The sequence below is a fragment of the Oryctolagus cuniculus genome, chromosome 9, assembly GCF_964237555.1.
Source record: "Oryctolagus cuniculus chromosome 9, mOryCun1.1, whole genome shotgun sequence".
In the NCBI taxonomy this organism is placed as follows: Eukaryota; Metazoa; Chordata; class Mammalia; order Lagomorpha; family Leporidae; genus Oryctolagus; species Oryctolagus cuniculus.
The window spans coordinates 97,652,133-97,674,067 of NC_091440.1; the positions used below are offsets into that span (position 1 = coordinate 97,652,133).

Sequence of the window (21,935 nt, forward strand, 5' to 3'; positions counted from 1 at the left end):
TTTGGGTAGAGTCTTCTGTATGCTGTGTGCAAAAGACTCTGCCCAGTCATTCAAATATGTATTGAGTATACTAATCCCTTTTAGCTGAAAGGAAGGGTCCATGGGTTGGCCAGAGGGGGCTTTGTTGCCATCTTCTTTGGTCTTCATAAGCTCAGAAAGTTTTTTGTTTGCTTTGCCCAAAGGAGATAGGGCTCCAGAGGACTGATACACACTGACCAAATTCATAAGGGATAGATGTATAAACAGGAGAGGCAGAGCACTGTCTTCAGAGAAAACCGTCATATCAGACCCGACATTTATGCTTCCTCATCAGGAAATTCTCTCTTTGAAAGCAAGTTATGGTCAGGAGGGTACTTGGTGAGCCTTAACTGGGCTTAAATCATTGAGCTCTGGGCATCAACCAGTGTTCTTAACCTTTGGAAATCTGATGAAAGCCGTCACTCTTCTACACGGCAGAAAAACCTATGACAATAAGCTGACTGTCTCTAAGACAACGTTTTCACTGGTATCCACACATGGCTATGGCATGAAGCCTTCGTTTCCGGAAACAATGCAAGCTACAGTGACTCTGATGTTGTTGCATTGTTTCCTTTTTAAAGTTGTGGCTGGGATTCCACAGCTGACTGCACTACCTTGTTCGGTTTAGAGTGTTCTAGAACCCTGATAAGGAAGGCTACACCTGCCCCCAGAGCAGCTCCTCCAGCTCGTGGGTCTGGAACGGTGGAGACGAAGCTTTCCCAAGGCGCTGCTCTCACTTCTCCTTGCTAGCGCAGGCTCAGGCACCTGCCCACTTGCCCTCGGGTCTGTGGTGTCTGCTGCACCTCTCTCCCGGGCACACTGGATTCCATTTCTGAGTTCTTGGGGCTGAGAGAAGGCCTTGCATCTACCCCAGGTGGAGTGTTCATCAGTGCCGCAAACACAGTAGGTAAGACCTGGGCACAAATGACCTTATTTTTAAAAGATTTATTTTATTTATTCGAAAGGCAGAGTGACAGAAAGAGGGGGAGACAGAGAGATTTTTCCATCCACTGGCAACAGTGCTGGCCGGGGCCAGGCTGAAGCCAGGAGCCAGGAGCCTCTTCTGGGTCTCCCACGTGGGGGCGGGGGCCCGTGCACTTGGGCCATCTTCCACTACTTTCCCAGGCCATCAGCAGGGAGCTGGATCTGAAGTGCAGCAGCAGGAACTGACACTTGGGGAGACCGTCCCCTCCCGGCCTGGGCTCCGTCCTCTCTAGATCCACCCTTCTCCATGGGCACACTGCACACTCTGATCCACCCAAGGTCAACCAGCCCCACCTCTACCGCTTTCTGGGACTGCATCATTCAACCTCCTTCTTTGTCCCCTCCCTGTGGTTTGAGTTTCCCGCGCGCATTACGTGGTGCCCTGTGTTATTTACATCGCAGTGGGTAAGCCCTGATTTCCACACTACGTGGTGATGTTTCAGACCGGCCCTGGGTTCTGGGGAGCCTGCCACCCTTGAGAGGCACACCTAAATGATAATCGCATTGCTTGATGATGGCCCACAAGCTTTGGGGTACAGACAAGTCAGCTGGGGGTTCTGTTTCAAGTCGGATTTTGGACCCTGACTTCCAGGATCTTAATTCTGTGCTGTGGAGTAGCCAGGAAGCTGCAGAGTTACCCAGCCCTGCTCTTTCTAATGCAGCCGGCCCAGCTCTGATCACACTTTGAGAAGAGGCCTTATGGGGCCGGAGTTGTGGCATAGCACATAACACACCCCATGCGTGCGCTGGTTCAAGTCCCAGCTGCTCCACTCCTACCCAGCTCCCTGCTAATGGCCTGGGAAAGCAGCGGAAGGTGCCTCAAGTGTCTGCATCTCTGCACCCACACAGGAGATGCACACGAACCTCATGGCTCCTGGCTTCAGCCGGGCCCAGAGCAGGCCGTTGTGGCCATCTGGGGAGCAAACCAGCCGAGGAGGAGCTCTCTTGTGGTCTCTCTATTCGCTGTAACTTTCAAAATAAAGAATTTTTTTTACAAAAGAGGAAGGACCTTCTTCACCTTGACCTTCGCAAACCATTTTGCCTACATTGCCTCCTCTGTGGGAGGAGGCGTTCGCTCTTCCTTACAGATGTGGAAACAGGCCAGAGACTGATGGGGGCACACTGGCTGTCCACTCTCCCTGCCACACTGGACTCTCTGGGCACCCGCATAGCCATGCTCATCTTAAAAGGAGGATGGGCTTCAGTTTTGCAATTTCCCCAGAGGAAGGATGATATTCCTAGGACAGGTTGAACTGATGCCTCCCCTGCCATGGACATGGCCCTGGAAGCGGAATAGCTTCTGCGGGTCAAGCCCCGATGACTTTCTCGGCACGGCGAGCTTGTGAATTAGGAGCCTTGTGCTCTCAAGGCCAGCAGAAGGTGGCAGAGAGAGGGCCAGGGTCTCTGTAGGTTTGAGGGCTGTGACTTCCATCATGGTGGCGGCGGAGGTGGTGGGGGGTGGGGAGCCACGGAGAATCTGGGTTGCAGGGAAGACGGCTCCACCTGCCCCTTCTCCGCAGTGGGCCCACGCAGGCACTTGCTCCGCTCCCGACCCCGACCTCTCGCTCGCTCGCTCTCTCTCTCTCTCTCTCTCTCTGCCTGCGCTGCCAGCCATTGCAGAAGGTGGAAGGAAGGGTCCTGGGCGAGGCTGAGGGGGATGGGATTTGACCATTTGTTCTGGCCTGACCCTGGAACAAAGGCCCCTTGCAAGGGAGAGTCCAGGCCTTAGCGCCTCCCGTCAGCCGGCGCGGGAGGCCCTCCAGACATTAACAACTAAAAACCGCCTCGGCTGGAATGCTTTTGCGGAGCCGCCTTGCCTCCCCCTCGGGGACGGGGCTAATTCAGGGCCCGGGGTGATGTTGATGGACTATCCTGGCGGCTCAGCCTCCCATTGTGTTACTAATGCCCTGTAACAAAGGCTACTTGCCTGTAGCAACAGTCGCTGGGCGGGTCTTATCCCCTGGGCTCCAGTCCCTTCCCCCACGGCCAGAATCGGAGGCCCAAAACTGGGTCCGAGTCTTTAGCAGGAGCTCGCGGGACCTCAAGGGGCCTGCCCTGCCGGCTCTCCCGGATGGGGCACCCGAGAGATGCGCGCTGTGCCGGCGGAGGACCCCGCCACGGTCGTGCCGAGACATTTTCTTGGACAGCGCCCTACTGGCGCGCCCCTCCCCCACGCCTCCTCGGTGCTGTTCCCTGGACTCCTGGCGGATGCTTCTAGTGCCTGCGGTTTCGTGCGATTGGTGTCACTTGGGCAAGAAAACTCGCCCTTGTGCCGGCTCGGCGTTACGACAGCACGCGCTCTACTGTAATCGTGTTGTTCGCCTGGTTGTCACAACCCAAACCCTGCAGGGCGTAAGCCTGGCTGCACGCGGCTGGGCAGGGCCACAGGAGGTCGAAAAAGACACCCAGGCTGGGCCCAGAGGCTCTGATTTGATGAGGGTGGGGGGTGAGACCCAGGCATTTCCTCCCATTCTCCCTGGAAGGCCAGTGTCACCTTCACACCGGTGGCAGCAGCCCTCACCATCACCATCACCGCGGGGCAAGCCCGGCCCCCAGCAACCACGCGGTGAAGTGGGACTTCTTCGCCTTTTTAAGCTTCTGAATCCTTAACTGTAAAATGAGACCCACCTACCCACCAGAGTGTAGTTCTGGGGATTAAATGAGATTATGATGTAAAGCCTGGCACGCGGTGGAAACTCAGGGCTTGCTAAACCAACAATGCTTTGGAGGGGAAAGTGAATTCCATGGGAGTTTGAGACTGGAGTCCTAGAGAATCCTTGAGCAACTGCTCCCACGTTCCCCTGAAGCTCCTTTGAGCCTCAAATTTCTGTACTTGCATGATGTCTTTCTCTTTAAAAAAAATTTTTTTTTAATTTGAAAGGCAGACAGAGAGAGGTTCTATCCACTGAGGCCCTGGCCTGTTTCCACATCTGTAAGGAAGAGCGAACGCCTCCTCCCACAGAGGAGGCAATGTAGGCAAAATGGTTTGCGAAGGTCAAGGTGAAGAAGGTCCTTCCTCTTTTGTAAAAAAAATTCTTTATTTTGAAAGTTACAGCGAATAGAGAGACCACAAGAGAGCTCCTCCTCGGCTGGTTTGCTCCCCAGATGGCCACAACGGCCTGCTCTGGGCCCGGCTGAAGCCAGGAGCCATGAGGTTCGTGTGCATCTCCTGTGTGGGTGCAGAGATGCAGACACTTGAGGCACCTTCCGCTGCTTTCCCAGGCCATTAGCAGGGAGCTGGGTAGGAGTGGAGCAGCTGGGACTTGAACCAGCGCACGCATGGGGTGTGTTATGTGCTATGCCACAACTCCGGCCCCATAAGGCCTCTTCTCAAAGTGTGATCAGAGCTGGGCCGGCTGCATTAGAAAGAGCAGGGCTGGGTAACTCTGCAGCTTCCTGGCTACTCCACAGCACAGAATTAAGATCCTGGAAGTCAGGGTCCAAAATCCGACTTGAAACAGAACCCCCAGCTGACTTGTCTGTACCCCAAAGCTTGTGGGCCATCATCAAGCAATGCGATTATCATTTAGGTGTGCCTCTCAAGGGTGGCAGGCTCCCCAGAACCCAGGGCCGGTCTGAAACATCACCACGTAGTGTGGAAATCAGGGCTTACCCACTGCGATGTAAATAACACAGGGCACCACGTAATGCGCGCGGGAAACTCAAACCACAGGGAGGGGACAAAGAAGGAGGTTGAATGATGCAGTCCCAGAAAGCGGTAGAGGTGGGGCTGGTTGACCTTTTATGTATTTATTTCTTTTGATCTGACAGAGAGAGAGCTCTCTCATCTGTTGATTCACTCCTCTAGGCCCTGAAATAGTCAGGGTTAGTATTGGTAGAAGCTGGGATCTGGGAACTTAATCCAGGACCCAAACAGCTGCTGTCCCCCAGGGTGTGCACTAGCAGGTAGCTGGCAGCTGGAATAGAGCCAGGGGCTCTAACCCAGGTCCTCCAATGTGGCATGCAATTGTCCCAAGCAGTGTCCCAGTAACTGTGCCTTTTTAAAGATTTACTTATTGGGCCGGCACCATGGCTCAATAGGCTAATCCTCCACCTGCGGCGCCGGCACCCCGGGTTCTAGTCCTGGATGGGGCTCCAGATTCTGTCCCGGTTGCTCCTCTTCCAGTCCAGCTCTCTGCTGTGGCCCGGGAAGGCAGTGAAGGATGGCCCAAGTGCTTGGGCCCTGCACCCGTATGGGAGGCCAGGAGGAAACATCTGGCTCCTGGCTTCAGATCAGCGCAGCGCGCTGGCCATAGCGGCCATTTGTGGGGGTGAACCAATGGAAGGAAGTCCTTTCTCTCTGTCTCTCTCTCACTGTCCACTCTGCCTGTCCAAAAAAAAAAAAAAAAAGGCTTTATTCATTTGGAAGGCAGAGTTACATACACACACACACACACACACACACAGAGGTCTTCCATCTGTTGGTTCACTCCCCAGTTGACTACAGTGGTTGGAGCTGCACCGATCCGAAGCCAGAAGCTTCTTCTGGATCTCTCATGTGGGTGCAGGGGCCCAAGGACTTGGGCCGTATTCAACTGCTTTCCCAGGCCATAGCAGAGATCTGGATTGGAAAAGGAGCAGCTGGGACTTGAACCGGCACCCATATGGGATGCCTGCACTGCAGACAGTGGCTTTACCTGCTGCACCACAGTGCCGGCCCCATCAATAGCTATGCCTTAACACTTGCCCCTCCTTTCTGTTTTGCCAGAGGAAGAACTCTGCCTGTATGTGGAAGAGTGGCTGCTCTAATGCTGAGCCTTGTGCAGAGGTGGGGCGGGACAGCACAGCCCCCAGCACTGAGAGTAAGAACAGGTAAGCCAGTGGCTGGGTCAAGACTTTCATCCTGTCATGAAGCTATTAAGTTTTTTAAGTTTATGTATTTGAGAGGTAGAGTTACAGACAGAGAGAAGGCAAGAAGAACAAAGAGAGGTCTTGCATCCTTTGGTTCCCTCCCCAAATGGCTGCAATGGCCAGAGCTGGGCGGATGTGAAGCCAGGAGCCAGGAGCTTCTTCTAAGTCTCCCATTTGGGTTCAGGGGCCCAAGCACTTGGGCCGTCTTCCACTGCTTTCCCAGACCATAGCAGAGAGCTGGATCGGAAGTGGAGCAGCTGGGAAACAAACCAGCACCTAAATGGGATGCAGACGCTGCAGGCAGAGGCTTAGCTCACTCCACCACAGCGCCAGCCCTGGAGCTGTGTTTTGTCACAGGAGGCCTTTGATGTCCTGCTGCTTGCTCCCCTGCCTGCCTTTGAAGGGAGACAGGGTGCCGCCGGAGCAGTTGGGCTGTAGGTTTCCTGGAGTGTCCAGGGTCTCAGCTAGAGGCCATATGGCTACTGCATCCAGCTGCCCTGCCAGGGACTTGGGTGACGTGTGGCACTTCCCAGGTGTCCAGTGGAGGCAAACTGACCCACCCACCCCCGCACCACATCCATGCCACCACCCACCCTCATGGGATACAGGGCAAGTTTGGGGCAGGCCCCGTGGCCTCACCTAAGCACAAGCAAAACTTTTCCCATGGTGCCCAGACCCACCCCACTTTTGGAGAGTGAGGGTCCCTGTGGAGCCTGCTGTGGTCCCTGGCAGGAAGGGGAGGAGTGGGGGATACACATGGGGTCACTGGTGGCCCAGCAGAGCTGGTCAGAACTCAGCACTGGCCCTGCATCTAGGCGGAGGCGGGGCATGGCCGGGGGGAAGGGAGAGTGGAAGAACCAGATGGCTAAAAAAGAACATTCCAGAAGAAGGAAGGATTCAGGGACTTCGGATAGTCATTACATGAAGATTCCTCACTCCTCTGCCTTTTGCCTTTTGTTCAAGACCACACTGTTCACCTACTTATTTATTTGAAAGGCAGAGTAATGGAGATCTTTGGTCCTGGGCCAGGCCAAAGCCAGGAGCTTGGAGCTCCGCCCGGGTGTCTATCCTATGTGGGTGGCAGGAACGCCCAAGGACTTGGACCACTGACCGCTGCCTGGTGCAGGGCTCTTACACACTCTCTCTCTGTCCTAGACTCTCTGTGTCTCTCTCTGTCTCTCTCTACTATCTTCTCCCCCACCACACACACACACACAGCAGTGCAGGGCTAAGGCACAGGGCCCTGAAAACTGTGAGAAGATAGGATGCAGATGCCTGGAAGGTGCATGGCATGGCCTCTGATAAGGAGGCATTTATTTCAGGCAAAAATGCAATCTTTTCTTTCCCAACTCCATTATCACTCATTCTACTTTTGTTTTTCTTTCTTTATTTTCGTTTTATTTAAAGAGTGCAGATAGAGAGATCTTCCAACTGCTAGTTCACTCCCCAAATGCCCAGCTGAAGCTAGGAGCCCCAAATTCAATCTGACTTTCTCACACACGAGGGGAAGGGCAGGGAGTAAAGACTTGAACCATTACCTGCTGCGTCCCAGGGTACACATTAGCAGGATGTGGAAGGCTTAAAAGCAGAGGAGTTGGGGCTTGCGCTGTGGCATAGCAGGTAATCTGCGGTGCTGGTATCCCATATGGGCGCCGGTTCAAATCCCAGCTGCTCCTCTTCTGATCCAGCTCCCTGCTAATGCTCCTGGGAAAGCAGTGAAGGATGGTACAGGTTGTGTGCCCCTGCACCCCCTGTGGGTGACCCGCTCAGCCTTGGCTGTTACAGCCATCTGGGGAGTGAACCAGTGGATGGAAAATATCTCTCTCGAATTTCCACTTTACTTATGGCCTTGTCTAAATACTGACAGAGTTTATGGATTCAAAGGGCTTCCATAGCCTAGGCAGCTCATGTCAAGAGTCTTGGGTGGTCATTGACATCTTACATGAGAGTGTTAATTGTTAAATTAACAACAGGAGTCACAGTCCACTAACTCCCCATGCAGGACCTCTGTCCTCAATGAATTGTATTATGAGAGTTAACTGTAAAACTAGTTTTCAAACAGTTTTTGTGTGTGTGCATGTGTGTGCAAATTATTGAAATCTACTTAGTATAGAGTTGATCTTCTATGTACTTCCCAGGTGCACCAGCAGGGAGCTGAATAGGAAGTTGAGCAGCGGGGACTTGGACTGGCAGTGCCCTTATGGGACACCAGTGTTTCAGGCTGTGGCTCAACCTGCTGTGCCACAACACTGGCCCTGCTGCTGTTCCTTTTTAAAAGGCCACGTAACAGAGGTCTCAGGCAGGAGTGGCAGGTGCAGGCCTGGGGGTTGTCGGCTGCAGCATGCACCACCAGCAAAGCAAGGCTCATACCACGCAGACACCTGGAGTCCCCGCCTCTCTGAGCAGTATCGCTCTTTTTTTTTTTTTTTTTAATTATTATTTTTTTATTTTTTTATTTTTATTTTTTTTTATTTTTTTGACAGGCAGAGTGGACAGTGAGAGAGAGAGACAGAGAGAAAGGTCTTCCTTTGCCGTTGGTTCACCCTCCAATGGCCGCCAAGGCCGGCGCGCTGCGGCCGGCGCACCGCGCTGATCCGATGGCAGGAGCCAGGAGCCAGGTGCTTTTCCTGGTCTCCCATGGGGTGCAGGGCCCAAGCACCTGGGCCATCCTCCACTGCACTCCCTGGCCACAGCAGAGAGCTGGCCTGGAAGAGGGGCAACCGGGACAGAATCCGGCGCCCCGACCGGGACTAGAACCCGGTGTGCCGGCGCCGCAAGGCGGAGGATTAGCCTAGTGAGCCGCGGCGCCGGCTAGCAGTATCGCTCTTAATCCTTGCAGCAGCAACAGTACAGGCACTTAACCTGCAGCATTGCCAAGTCTCACCGAGCTCTGCTCGGAAGGGTTTTATGCCCATTTTACAGATGAAAAGCCCAAGGCTACAAAGATCATATTACTGGCCCCATGTTAAAGAGGCAGTGAGTATTGGAGCCTTGGAGCCTGAATGTGAACCTTTCTGACGATGTCTGTGTTACTAGTGACTTGTGCTTTTTGAGAGGTTAACTAACCATCCACAGTCACGCAGCTGGAGGCAGCCTGCTCTGTCCACACTCACCAGTGCTGAAGGGGAGACTGTCCCTATCCCAAGCAGTCCTTGGCTGCTATTCTTTCGGAAATGCCTTCAGCCTGGCCGCATCCCAAAGCCCAGTCCATGGGGTCACCCCGTCAGCTCTCAGTCCCACGCACACTGCGGTCCTTCAAAGGCGTGACCCTCGGCAAAGACCATGGCTGCAGTTTCAGCTCAAAGGGAAGATTTGGGGCAAGCCCTTCCAAAGGGGCCCAGCAGGAAGGGAAGCTCTCTGCTGCACCCTTCAAGCTCTCTGCCACAGACACCTGTCATGCTCAGAAGAGGGGAGGGGGCAGCCTGCACCCCACGCTAGGCTTAAACCTTGCTGCATCACACTGTCTCCCAGAGGAAGCACCCTGTGCGAGCAGCTCGTTCTCTTGACATTTTGAGTCCATTTAGATCCAATTTAGGGGCCTGGCGCTGTGGCTTACTTGCTTAATCCTCCGCCTGCGGCGCTGGCATCCCATAAGGGCACCGGGTTCTAGTCCTGGTTGCTCCTCTTCTAGTCCAGCTCTCTGCTGTGGCCTGGGAGGGCAATGGAGAATGGCCTGAGTGCTTGGGCCCCTGCACCTGCATGGGAGACCAGGAGGAAGCACCTGGCTCCTGGCTTCGGATTGGCACAGCGTGCCAGCCGTAGTAGCCATTTGGGGGGTGAACCAATGGAAGGAAGACCTTTCTCTCTGTCTGCAACTCTACCTGTCAAATAAATAAATAATAAAAAAAAGATCCAATTTAGATTTAAGTCTGCTTTAGGAGACTTATAGAGTTGTTTGCAGGGCATGGAGTGGGGAGGGGGGTTGTTCACTTTGAAGAACTTGTGGCTTGTGTGAAAGAGTTTTGAGAGTATGAAATGTAATCCTGGCTCGAATAAAGTTCCAAGATGCATGCTCCTTGGACACAGTTCTGCCAGGATGTGGGTATTTGGTATCCAAAAATCATATTCTTATTTAAAAGAAGAAAAAGAAATCTTTAAAACTGGTGAAATACTGCTAAAATCCCTGCCTTAACCAGCGGAGGGACCCCTGTTGAAGAAGTGGAATTCGCACGTATTGCATGTGGCTCATCAGGACGCGTCCAGCCGCAAGATGGAGTGTGCGTACCCAGCGGATTTTAAAGCACTTGCTTTTCCTCATTATAAGCAGTCCTGGCTATGCTCTTTGTGTTGGTGATTTTGCCCTGCTTGGTTGTTGAGGGTGAATGCACTTTTAGCGGTGACCATATCCAGTGAAGTCAAAGATGTGGCATTTCCTCCAGTGCGTCTCTTTTATTGGGGAGGAAGCCCCCAGGCCAGCACTGGGACCCCAGCCTCAAGGGAGGCTGGGAAGTCAGGGTCTGTCCTTCGTCCCTGTGAAGAGGGTGCCAGTGGCAGGGAAGGTGCTGTGGGGGCTGCTGGGGAGGGAGCAGCCAGGAGCATAGGTCATGGTTTGTTAGTGGTGGCCACTGGGATTCAGCAATTGACAGTGTCAGAAGAATACTGTTAAATATAGAAGTTAAAGTAGCACAGGAGGCGACGATGTGGCGCAGCGGGTACAGTGCTGCCTGCAGTGCTGATCTCCCATATGGGTGTCAGTTCATGTCCTGGCTGCTCCGCTTTCAACCTAGCTCCCTGCTAATGCATTTGTGAAAGCAGTGGAGGATGCTCCAAATGCTTGGACCCCTGCACCCACATTGGAGACCTGGAAGAAGCTTCTGGCTCCTGGCTTCAGATCAGCCCAGCTCTGGCCATTGTGGTCTTTTGGAGACCGAATCAGCAGATGGAAGGTCTCTCTCTCTCTCTCTCTTTCTCACACACACACACACACACAGAGACACTTTGTAACTGTGTCTTTCAAATAAATAAAATAAAAATAAATCTAGAAAAGTAAATACATACAGCTAGTTATGCTGACTTACAAGTAGAAGAATCTGCAACACGTTCTATAAAGATCACAACATAAGATTCCCAGATAACAATTCTAGAAACAAAGGAAAATAGAAAGACAAATACCGACCGTGGCACTAGATGCAGCGAGGTTTGAAACTCAGTTTTGTGCCTTACAGTTGACTGTCTGATCAATTCATAAAACCTAAACTGAGGGGGCTGGCACTGTGGTGTAGCGGGTAAAGCCACCGTGGCCTGTGATGCTGGCATCCCATACAGCATCAGCTGCATCCGAGTCCTCGCTGCTCCACCTCCCATCCAGCTCCCTGCTAATGACCTGGGAAAAGCGACAGAAGATAGCCCAAGTGTGAGGATCCCTGCAACCCTTGTGGGAGACTGGGAAGAAGCTCCTGGTTCCTGGCTTTGGCCTGGATGGAGGGCAGGAATTCAATGACTTGGGTTGCCCCCTGCCGTCTTAGGTGCATTAGCAGGAAGCTGGAGTGGAAGTGTAGAGTATCTGGAACTCAAACAGGCTTAACCTGCTGCATCACAACGCCTGCCCCCACCTCTGCTCTTGTTCTTAAACTGTTGCCTGGGAAATTTCTCTCTCTTGAACTCATTTGCTTTCTGTGTTCCTCTCTTTGTTTTCCCTTTCCCGCTAGTAAAGCTCCTTGGGAATGGCTTCTTGCATAAGCCACTCATAAACCAGGCAGCAGCGAGGCCCTGCCCCCGCCCCATGGTGGAGTGCACCTGGGGGCAGAGCTGTGCGCAAAGTGAAGGCAAGCCCAGGAAGGGAGACACTACCCTGTTTAATCTGGATTCCTGCAGCCTCGCTCCCCTCTGAGACCCCAGGTCTGTCCACACAGGCTCTTTGCTCCTCAAACACCCCAGACCCTGTGCTGCACCGGGGTCTTCTCCCATTCTTTTTCTAGGGGACGCTCGTTGGTCCTACCTTGGTCTGACTCCATCCCGTTCACTTCTGTTTCAGTGTCAGGCCACTGCCTCAGAACAGTTCTCTTGACCCTACCCTGTCGCTCTCTCCAGGCACCTGGCTCAGTTCCTTCACGATTCTGACAGTGAGGTATTCATTTGTCCACAGTCTCGCCCCATCAGACTGTAAGCTGCACGTGGGCAGACGCCAACGATTGTTCCCAAATGCTGCAAACCAGAGACTAACTTTGTTTCCCACATGCAGCTTGTGCTCCATAAAACGTGTGTGGACTGCATGGGTGCCATCTGTGTCTGCTGAGCTGGCCTCTGAGGCAGAGGGGACTCAGTGCCCCCAAGCAGAAGACCTCATGACAGATTCTGGCTCTTGGCCTGGGCTTTGGAAGAAGGAAGTCAAGAAGCCAGATCTGTCCTTACCCAACTAAAGGATGTGAACCAGAACCAGAACCAGAACCAGGACTCGACTGTCCTCCCAGCCATCATCCGCCACCTGCATCTTGGTGGGGGGTGTGGTGGGTGAGGGGGGCAGCCAGGCCCCTTCTGCACCTGTCGCTCATTACTGAGAAAAGCCTTGCTGACCAGGGGTCCTTCAACACACACTGTTCCAGGTGGAGTGAGATGGCCTCCAACATCCTGCCTTAACTAATCCCAGCAGATTTCATTCTGGTCCTGACACAGCTGACTCATTCCATGACTGGCAAAAACAGAGCGTAACAGAATGTGGCTTGTTTGCTTGTTTATTTAGAGAAGGTGAGACACTGAGAGATAGAGAGACAAAGAGAGAGATCTCTCATCGGCTGGTTCACTCCCCAAATGTCCACAATGGTGAGAGCGGATCTGGAGCTGAAGTTAAGAGCTAGGAACTCAGTCTAGGTCTCCTACAGCAGTGGCCACTACTTGAGCCCTCACCACTGGCTCTTAGGGTCTGCATTATAGGAAGCCGGAATGGGACACGGAGTCAAGATCGGAACCCAGGCCCTCCAAAATGGGGTGCAGGGTCCTGAGCAGTGGCTTAACCACTGCCCCACCTGCCTGCCCGGGAACGGCCTTCCATGGAGCATGTAGCCATGCCCACAGGGGCCTCAGCATAGATCACCCGGACTCGTGTGATCTCTGATTGGGCAAAAAGGAACCAGAGATAGTTTTGCCTTCACATCCATTTCTTTCCTGTTTTCACGCCTACTTTATCAGGTTGAGCCCACTGAACTAAACGCCCAGGGAACATTTTTCTTATCATTTTCAAATAATTTCCAACCTTTAGACAAATTGCAAGACTAATACAAAGAACGCTAACACGTTGCCTGCCAAAGCTCCCTGGCTGTCAGCACCTTACAATGTTGGCTGTATCTCGTCCTGCTCACTATCCTGCCTTTTTCTAGCCAAATGAGCCCAGTGCAGTCATTCTGCCCATCACTCCTAAATTCTCCAGTGTGCATCTCCCAAAGACAGCGAGGTCCTCCCGATGAGACATCGGGTGCCACCCAAGTCAGACAGTTCACGTAGATGAGACACCACCGCCTGGCCCTGCCCTGGCCCTGCTGAGAGTTTTGTTGTTTTTTCCTAGTCCAGAACCCAGTCTCTGATCCCTGCTGCATTGCTGCATGCATTCTCCCGTCTGCCTGGTCTCCTTCAGTCTGAAACGGCTCCTCAGGCTTTCCTTGCCTTTGGTGACCTCCTATTTTGGAAGAGTGCAGGCTAACCATTTTGCAGAATGTTCTTCATTTCAGGTTTGTCTACTATTTCCTTATGAAGAGACCTTTTTTAAAAAAGATTCTATTTATTTATTTATTTGAGAGGTAGAGTTGTAGACAGAGAGAGGGAGAGAGAGAAAGAGAGAGGTCTTCCATCACTCCCCAGATGGCCGCATTGATCTGAGCTGGGCCAATCCAAAGCCAGGAGCCAGGAGCTTCTTCTGGATCTCCCACATGGGTGCAGGAGCCCAAGGACTTGGGCCATCTTCTACTGCTTTCCCAGGCCATAGCAGAGAGCTGGATCGGAAGTGGAGCAGCTGGGACTGAAATGGATCTTTGTGGGAAACTGAACACCACAAAAATCAACAAATGTGACAGATCAGTGTCCCGGCAGCAACAGCAATGACTGTCCTGTCGGTTTGTCTCTACAAGGTGTATTGAGTTTGACCACGTTCTTTGGGAGATACCTGCCACAATTCACCACTGTAAAATTATCATTTCCCCTTTATGACACCAAGAAACAATTTATGTAAAAACTGTATTCCTAGGGCCGGCGCCGTGGCATAGTGGGTAAAGCTACCACCTGTAGTGCCGGGATCCCATATGGGCACCAGTTCATAACCTGGATGCTCCATTTCTGATTCAGCTCCTGGCTAATGGCCTGGGAAAGCAGCAGAAGATGGCTCAAGTGCTTGAGTCCCTAACACCCATGTGGGAGACCCGGATGAAGCTTCTGGCTCCTGGCTTCAGCCTGGCACAGCCCTGGCTATTGAGACCATTTGGGGATTGAAACAGCAGATGGAAGACCTCTCTCTCTCTCTCTCTCTCTCTCTCTCTCTTGTTCTCTCTCCTCCTCTGTGATGCTGACTTTCAAATAAATAAATGTTTTTTTAAAAAATTGTATTCCTCATTAAAATTTTACCCATTAACTTTTGCATTCATTGAAAATTTTAAATATTTATTTCTTTGGAAGGCAGAAAGAGAGACACAGAGAGCTCTCCCATTCACTGGTTCAAATGCCCACAACACCCAGAGCTGGGCCAGGCCAACGTCAGGAGTTTGGAACTCAAGCTGAGCCTCCCATGTGGGTGGCAGGAACCCGACCACTGGAGCCATCACTTGTTGCCTCCCTCAGTGCACATGGGCAGGAAGCTGCAGTCGGCAGCCAGAGCTGGAAGGGAAACCCAGTCACCGTGACACGCAATGCAGGGGTCTGAAGTGGTGTCTTAGCCACCAGACCAAACGCCCACTGCCGCGAGCACTTAGATCTGAGTCCATCGCATGATGGTTGCCGGTCCGCACAACTATTTCTGTGTCACAAGTTATCCCAAACCGTAGCTTAAAAAAAACATGCAGGCTTCTGATCTCCCCGTTTCTGTGGGCCAGGAATCTGGGAAGGGCCCAGCCGTGCAGTTCTGCCTTTGGATCTCTTGGGGGATTGCAGTGAAAGCAGGGGTAGAGCTGGAACAGCTGGGGGCCGGCCAGGTGTCCCCTTCTCTGTAGAGAGCCTCAGTCATACGGCCTTTCTCTGCTGGGCACTTTGGGATTCCTCACAGGGGCCCAGGCCAGTCAAGCTGCTGAGTTGCTGGCCCAGACTCCAAGGGTAAGTATTCTGGGGAATAAAGCAGACTGGGGCCGTGTTGTGGCGTAGTAGACAAAGCCGCCACCTCTGATGCTGGGATCCCATATGGGCGCTGGTTGGAGACTCAGCTGCTCCACTTCCGATCCAGCTCCCTGTTAGTGCGCTTGGGAAAGCAGTGGAGGATGACCCAAGTGCTTGGGCCCCTGCACCCATGTGAGAGACCTGGAAGAAGCTCCTTGCTCCAGGATTTGGCCTGGCCTAGCCCCAGCCACTGCGGCTATTTGGCAGAGTAAACCAGAGGATGGAAGATCTCTCTCTGTCTGTGTTGCTTCCTCTCTCTGTGTAACTCTGATTTCAAATAAAATAAAGGAAAGAAAGACTGTGGAAGCTACATGCTGTTATTCCAGCTGTACTCCACTGGCCAAAGCAGTCGCACACACACACACACACACACACTGTTTGAAGGGGAGGGGGCAGTTTCTAGCTTGAGATGGAAATTGTCAGTCACGTTATAAGAAGGGCTTGTAGGATGAGAGAATTTGCTAGAAAATGTAATAACCAAATGGCAGTTTCTGGTTCTATCATTACTTCCATATTTCTAGTTGCCGTTTCATGTAAGGAAGAAATCATTCACTCATGCCTTCATTCTTTTGGCACTTTGGCATTGGATTCTGACTTTAGGGGATGGACTATAATCCATTACTGTCATTTATTTTCTCAGTCACTGTATTTTGGATTCGGCACGGGAACTCTGTTAAGCTGGCTCCTGACACGTTGCTGTAATTCTCTGAGCACTTCTTTACTGTCTGCAACAATAAGGTATCCAGGATCATTTTGTGCTTCCTCTGTCTTACGTGTGAAAGCAACCATGTCCCCAGAAGTGGAGCAACTTTTCCAGTTCCTTTCAGTAGAGAATACTACCCAGGGGCCAGTGTGTGGTGCAGCAGGTAAGCCGCTGCCTTGAGACGCCAGCATCCCACAAGGGTGCCAGTTCTAGTCCCAGCTGTTCCACTTCCCATCCAGCTGGTGGCTAACGCACCTGGGAAAGCAGTGGAGGATGCCCCAAGTGCGTGGGCCCCTGCACACATGTGGGAGACCTGGATGTGCCTCGAGGGTATCCCCCAAGTGCTCCCGTGCTGGAAGTCTGGAATGTTGAGACATGGTGGGGTCTTCAAGGGGTGGCCGTAACAGGGAGTAGACAAGGTCATAGGAGCTCCACACTCTGATGGGATTAAGGTAGTTCCATGGGACCCTGAGTTCGGATCAGCACAGCTCCAGCTGTTATGGCCATCTGGGGAGTGAACCAGCAGATGGAAGACCTCTCTCTCTCTCTATCTCTCTCTGTTTCTCTCTCTCTGTAACTCTTCCTTTCAAATAAATAAATCTGAAAAAAAAAAAAAAAAGACTAAGTCTGGCCTCTCCTGGTGCTCCCAGCGCCCTGTATGGCCAGGTGCTCTCTCCCCTGGCAGGTACTCCCACCACTGTGATGCCCTCTACCCAGAGTCCTTGCCACGTCCAAGTTCATGCCAGCACCAGCCCCGAGAACCTCCAGAGCTGTGGGCTAAACAAGCTCTTTCTTTTCAAGTCACCCAGCTGTTACAGGAAGGGAAAATAGATGACTACAGATGAAGAGAAAATCAGGAGATTGTTAGAACTGGAAGTGACCTGTGAAATGCAGCAGATTTACAGTGTTAAACAAAGGCTGCAGGAGGTCTCTGCTTTGGACCAAGCTCCTGCCCTAGGCCCCAGTAGCCCTGGCTCAGAATTGAAACAGAGTCACTCACACTAAAATGCCCATCACCAAGCCAAAACTGAGCCATTGATCCGACCGTCTGAAAAATCGGGATTAGGGAGATAATAGCCAAATCTCCCAAACAAGCTAGTTTCTCTCTCCCTCTCCCTCCCTCTCTCTCTCTCTCTCTCTCTCCCTCCCTCCCTCCCTTCCTTGGGATTTCTTTATGTATTTGAAAGGCAGAGTGATAGGGAGGTGAGGGGGAGAGACAGGAAGATCTTCCATCTGCTGGTTCACTCAACAAACGGCCACAACGGCCAAGTCTGGCCAGGTGGAAGTCAGAAATCAGGAGCTCCATCCTTTGCCTCCCACATGGGTGCAGCGGCCCCAAGCACGTGGGCTGTCTTCTGCTGCTTTCCCAGGTGTGTTAGCAGGAAGCTGGATCAGAAGTGGAGCAGCTGTGACCTGATCTGGTTCTCTGGAATGGGATGCCAGCATAGCAAGAGGTGGCTTAACCAGCAGCATTGCAATGCTGGCCCCAAAACAGGCCAGTTTCAGTGGGCAAGATATGAGGTTCCCTCTGCCTTAATCCGACACAAAAAAAGGCAATGTGACTGCTAAGCAGCCAGTTGGTATTTTACTATTCTGTCTTCTTCCTAACAGAAAAGTAACTGTGAAATAACCAGTCCACTTTCTAGGGTGTTTTGTTTAAACTTTCTTTAATTCTTTACCCTCTCTCTCACTTTGTAAGGCAGAGAGAGAGAGAGAGAGAAGAGAGAGAAGAGAGAAGAGAGAGAGAGCATGCGCTCTCAATCCCTGATTCATTCCTGAAATGGGGCTAGGTCAAGGACAGCAGCCAGGAACCCAATCCAGGCCCCTCCACCCCCCACCCCACCCCGCCATGCGTGGCAGGGACCCAAGTACTTGAGCCCTCACTGCTGCCTCCCAGGGTCTGTAAAAGCAACCTCCTCCACTCAACTTGTAGGAATGTGTTTCTGGTTTTTATTCCCAGTCCTTGCCCCCAGTGGAGATAAGAATTGAAAAGCAGAGGCATAAATAATGTGCAAACAAGAGAGCAAGACTTATTTAAAGCTGCAGAGTAAGAACTCTCTCAAGCAGGAGTACAGGTAACTCCATGAGGAGGAAAGCTTCCAGTGAGAAGCCAGGGAGGCGCCCAAGAGGAGAGAGCATGAGGGAGAAAACAAGAAAGGGGCAGGGGCTGGTGCTGTGGCACAGCGGGTAAAGCCGCCACCTACAGTGCTGGCATCCCATATAGGCGCCGGTTCAAGTCCCGGCTGCTCCTCTTCCCATCCAGCTCTCTGCTATGGCCCAGGAAAGCAGTAGAAGATGGCCCAAGTGCTTGGACCCCTGCACCCGTGTGGGAGTGGAAGACTCAGAGGAAGCTCTTGGCTCCTGGTTTCAGATCAGCTCAGCTCTGGCTGTTGCGGCCATTTGTAGAGTGAACCAGCAGATGGACGACTTCTCTGTCTGTAACTCTGCCTTTCAAGTAAATCTTTAATAATAATAATAATTATAATAAAGTGTTAATGACAAGCAGTCTGCAGTAACTGAATCCTCAGAGGGTGCAGTGTCCTTACTGAGAGTCACAAGAATCTCTTCTGATCTAAGCTGAATAGGGACGCTGGAAAGAAGACCTTTATGAAGAGGAGGAAAGAGCGGAAACTCTTCAAAGTGGCAGAAAGGAAGCAGAAGACAGAAAAGCCCCTGAAACAAAGAGAGCAGGTGTTTCAGAGAATCAACCAGTAACTTCTGGAAGGCAGCGACCTGGAGCTTTGGGAAGAGACAAGAACGTGAGATCTGGCGTGAGGACGTGTGGAGGCCGGAGCTGGTTGGGAACGCTGTGACGCTATAAATTCAGCTGCGGAACAGGTGTCATGCTGAGGGAAAGTGGAGGACCATGCGGAAGCTCAGAGTGATTTGCTCAGACAGTGAAGACCGAATGTGTGTAAAGTTGATGAAAGGACAGTGAAGTAGTTTGAAGACTACATTTTATTTGAAACTTGCTGGTTTTAAAATTAAATTCCCCAAATGGCCTCAGCCAGGAGCTCCACAGCGCCCCCCTCAGGCGTTTCTCAACATCTCCACATGGAGTTTGGCTCCCATGTGCTCATCTCAGCATCCCCTCCTTCCTGTGGAGGAGGCACAGGTGCATGTAAGGGGGGGGGGGGTTAAAGTGCAGGGCTGCAAGACACAGAAATTGTGGGAAAACCATTCAGCTAATTTCCCCCTACCTCCCTGCCTATTCCCCTATCATGCTATTTGGAACACTTATTCTGTGGAATGAATTTCTACCTGATTCTAGAATTGAACAGCAAGTCAATTAAATGTGTGTGTATGCGCGTGTGTGTGTTTGAAAATCAGAGTGACCGGGTGAAGAGGACAGAGAGAGAGAGAGATTTTCCATCTGCTGCTGGTTTACACTCCAAATGGCCACAATGACTGTGGGCTGGGCTGGGCAGAAGCCAGGAGCCTAGAATTCCTCTAGGTCTCCCACACTTGGGCCATCCTCCACTGCTTTCCCAGGTGCATTAGCAGGGAGCTGGATTGCAAGTGGAGCAGCTGAGACTCGAACCGACAGCCATATGGGATGCTGGCTCTGCAGATGGCAGCTTAACCCTCTGTGCCACAGCGCTGGCCCCAGACGTTTGATTTCCAAAGCTCATGGAAACAGGAGTCTGTAACGTGCCTCAGGCACCCAGTCCAGAATCCCCCAAGGATCACATCACTTTCTTAGAGTCAGGATTTTGAACACTGCTAGTGTGGTCTTTGCCTCTCCCAGGAACTGGTCGAGTGAGGACTGGTGGTACCTGAAGTAGCTAAGAGCAGAGGCCCAAATTAAGTGAGCATGCGAGGATCGCAAACATTACTCTCCCGTCTGCTGGTTTAATAGCAGTCACCCTAGAGCAACTGCCCCTGCTCTCACCTTCCTTCTCTGCGTGGGAAGGGTGTGCGCTGGGGGCTAGAAGAATCCTTGTGGTGTCTGGAGGGTGGGCTCTGCCTTCAGGACCCCCTGGCTCCATGCTCCCCACAGCCATGCCAGGGGGACACTATTGCCAGCAAGGGCTGCCTCCTCTCCTGCAGGCCTTTGCTGGGGCAGGCGCCAGCTTAGGGCCGGCCCAGGTGGGGAAGGGTGAAGGCAGAAGACATGGGAGAGGCCCCAAGGTCGCCTAATCCAATCGCTGGATGTCACACAGGACTGAGCAAGGCCAGAGGGCTCAGGAACTCCCCAAGGGCGCACAGTGGGGACCGTTCAGGGATGTCCTGCAAGAAGGGATCCTTCTCTCTCCTTCCAGGGGCTCAGACATGCTGATGGGCAAGGCCAGCCTCCACTCCCCAGTCCCTAAGCAGCCCCACTGCGAGCCAACTTCCCCTCCCCCCTCCCCTCCCATTCCCTCTCCTCCTCTCCCCTCCCCGGACCCCCGGTCCTTCTTTGGCCGCATCCCATCCCCGGAAACAGCCTCGGTTTCCTGTTCCTCCCTGAAAGGAAAGGGTCTTGGAGCCCAGGGCGGTGGTCTGAGAGCCTTCCCTTTGTCCAGGGTCCCGGGCAGCCCGGCCCGCTCCTGCCCCAGCTTGCAGGCAGCCGTGGTTGCCCAGACCCTGGCGACCCGTGACGTGGGAAATGGCCCGAGACAGAGGCATGCGGAGAGCAAATGGCGATGCGCGCGGGACCCGGGGGACCGCAGGCGGGGACCGCAGGCAGGTCCCGGCCGGCTGGCGCCCCCTCCGGCCACCTGTGGCGGCGGTGCGCGGGCTGCGAGGCGTGGCTGCCCCCTGGCGGCCACCGCGGCGCTCACAGCGCCTCGGCCGTCGGCTCTCCGCGCGTGAAGACTTAAATAACCACTTCTGACCTTACAGCACGCCGTAGTAGCAAATTTGTGAGACTCAGAAGCATAGATGAAAACAGTAATCACACACAGTTGCCCCCGTTAACGCTTTGTTCCACTCGCCTACTTCCCACCCCGCACCCCGCTCTAGGGTCTCAGTAGGCTCCCGCCCAGGTCCCTTCCCCACCGCGCCTCTGGCTTCTTGCCCTTGCCTCCCGCACCCCCTGGTTTCTGTTCTGCTCTCCCCTCCCAGGTGGAAGGGACGACGTGGGCCTTTGGGCCATCTGGTTCTCGTTTCTTGGGAGAGGCTGAGAGTAGAGCCATATTTTAAAATATCATACCTAATTTTTAAAAACATTTATTTATGTGTTTGAAAGGCAGAGTTAGAGAGAAAGACAGAGAGAGATCTTCCATCTGCTGGTCCACTCCCTGGCAGACTGCAGTGGCTGGGGCTGGGCCAGGTCAAAGCCAGGAATCAGGAGTTTCATCTGGGTTTCCGTGTGGGTGCCGGGGCCCAAGGACTTGGGCTGTCCTCCACTGCTTTCCCAGGCACACCAGCAGAGAGCTGGATCAGAAGTGGAGCAGCTGGGACTTGAACCAGCGCCCAGACAGGATGCTGGCGCTGCAGGCTGTGGCCCAGCTCACTCCACCACAGCACAAATTCAAAATAGAATTGAGCGGGTCAGGTGTTCAATGTGTCCTTTATGGTGGTGTCTGGGGTTAGTCTTGCCCACCTTCCATCCTACTTCCTGTTAATGCGCACCCTGGGAGGCAGCAGATGATGGCTCAAGACGTCCAGGCTGAAGCTCCATCTGGGTCTCCCACATGAATGGTAGGGACCCAAGAACTGGAGCCATCACCTGCTGCCTCCCAGGGCGTGCACTAGCAGGAAGCTGGAGTCAGAAGCAGAGAACTGAACCTAGGCACTCCTTGTAACTGCTGTGCCAAAAGCCCACTACTGATCCCTGCGTTTCTTTATACAAAATAAACAAATGCAAATGTACATCCTGTTTTCTCCATTGTGATGTGAAAGCAGGTATTATCCACAGGCTGTGCCCTGGGGTTCGTTCCTTTCTCTAGGCAGAGAGAACTGTAGAGGGTTTTGTTGTGGGGACATACCATAGTTTAATTATCAAGGTGGGTGCCTGGCTTGTTTTCAGATACCCATTATTATAAGCCCTGTTGCAACATAATAACTACTTAACTTATTAAGTGGCTGAATAAGGTGAGAAGGGCCGGAGGCAGTCTACTGGATTGACAGCTGTGTCCGCCTCATCCCCCACCCCTTCGACGGTGTC

The 21,935-nt window shown here is 52.8% G+C and overlaps 1 long non-coding RNA gene across 1 annotated transcript in view; it reads left to right on the plus strand.

Moving 5' to 3' along the window:
* The window catches only part of LOC103349016 (uncharacterized), a 73,407-nt gene extending 53,231 nt beyond the window's left edge, over positions 1 to 20,176 (plus strand). Inside the window, exons 4-7 of the long non-coding RNA XR_011378950.1 lie at positions 5,711 to 5,814; positions 13,352 to 13,514; positions 15,782 to 15,879; positions 18,422 to 20,176. This is a non-coding gene — a long non-coding RNA (uncharacterized lncRNA). The remainder of the gene's footprint in view (positions 1 to 5,710; positions 5,815 to 13,351; positions 13,515 to 15,781; positions 15,880 to 18,421) is intronic.
* Positions 20,177 to 21,935: the final 1,759 nt, after the last annotated feature.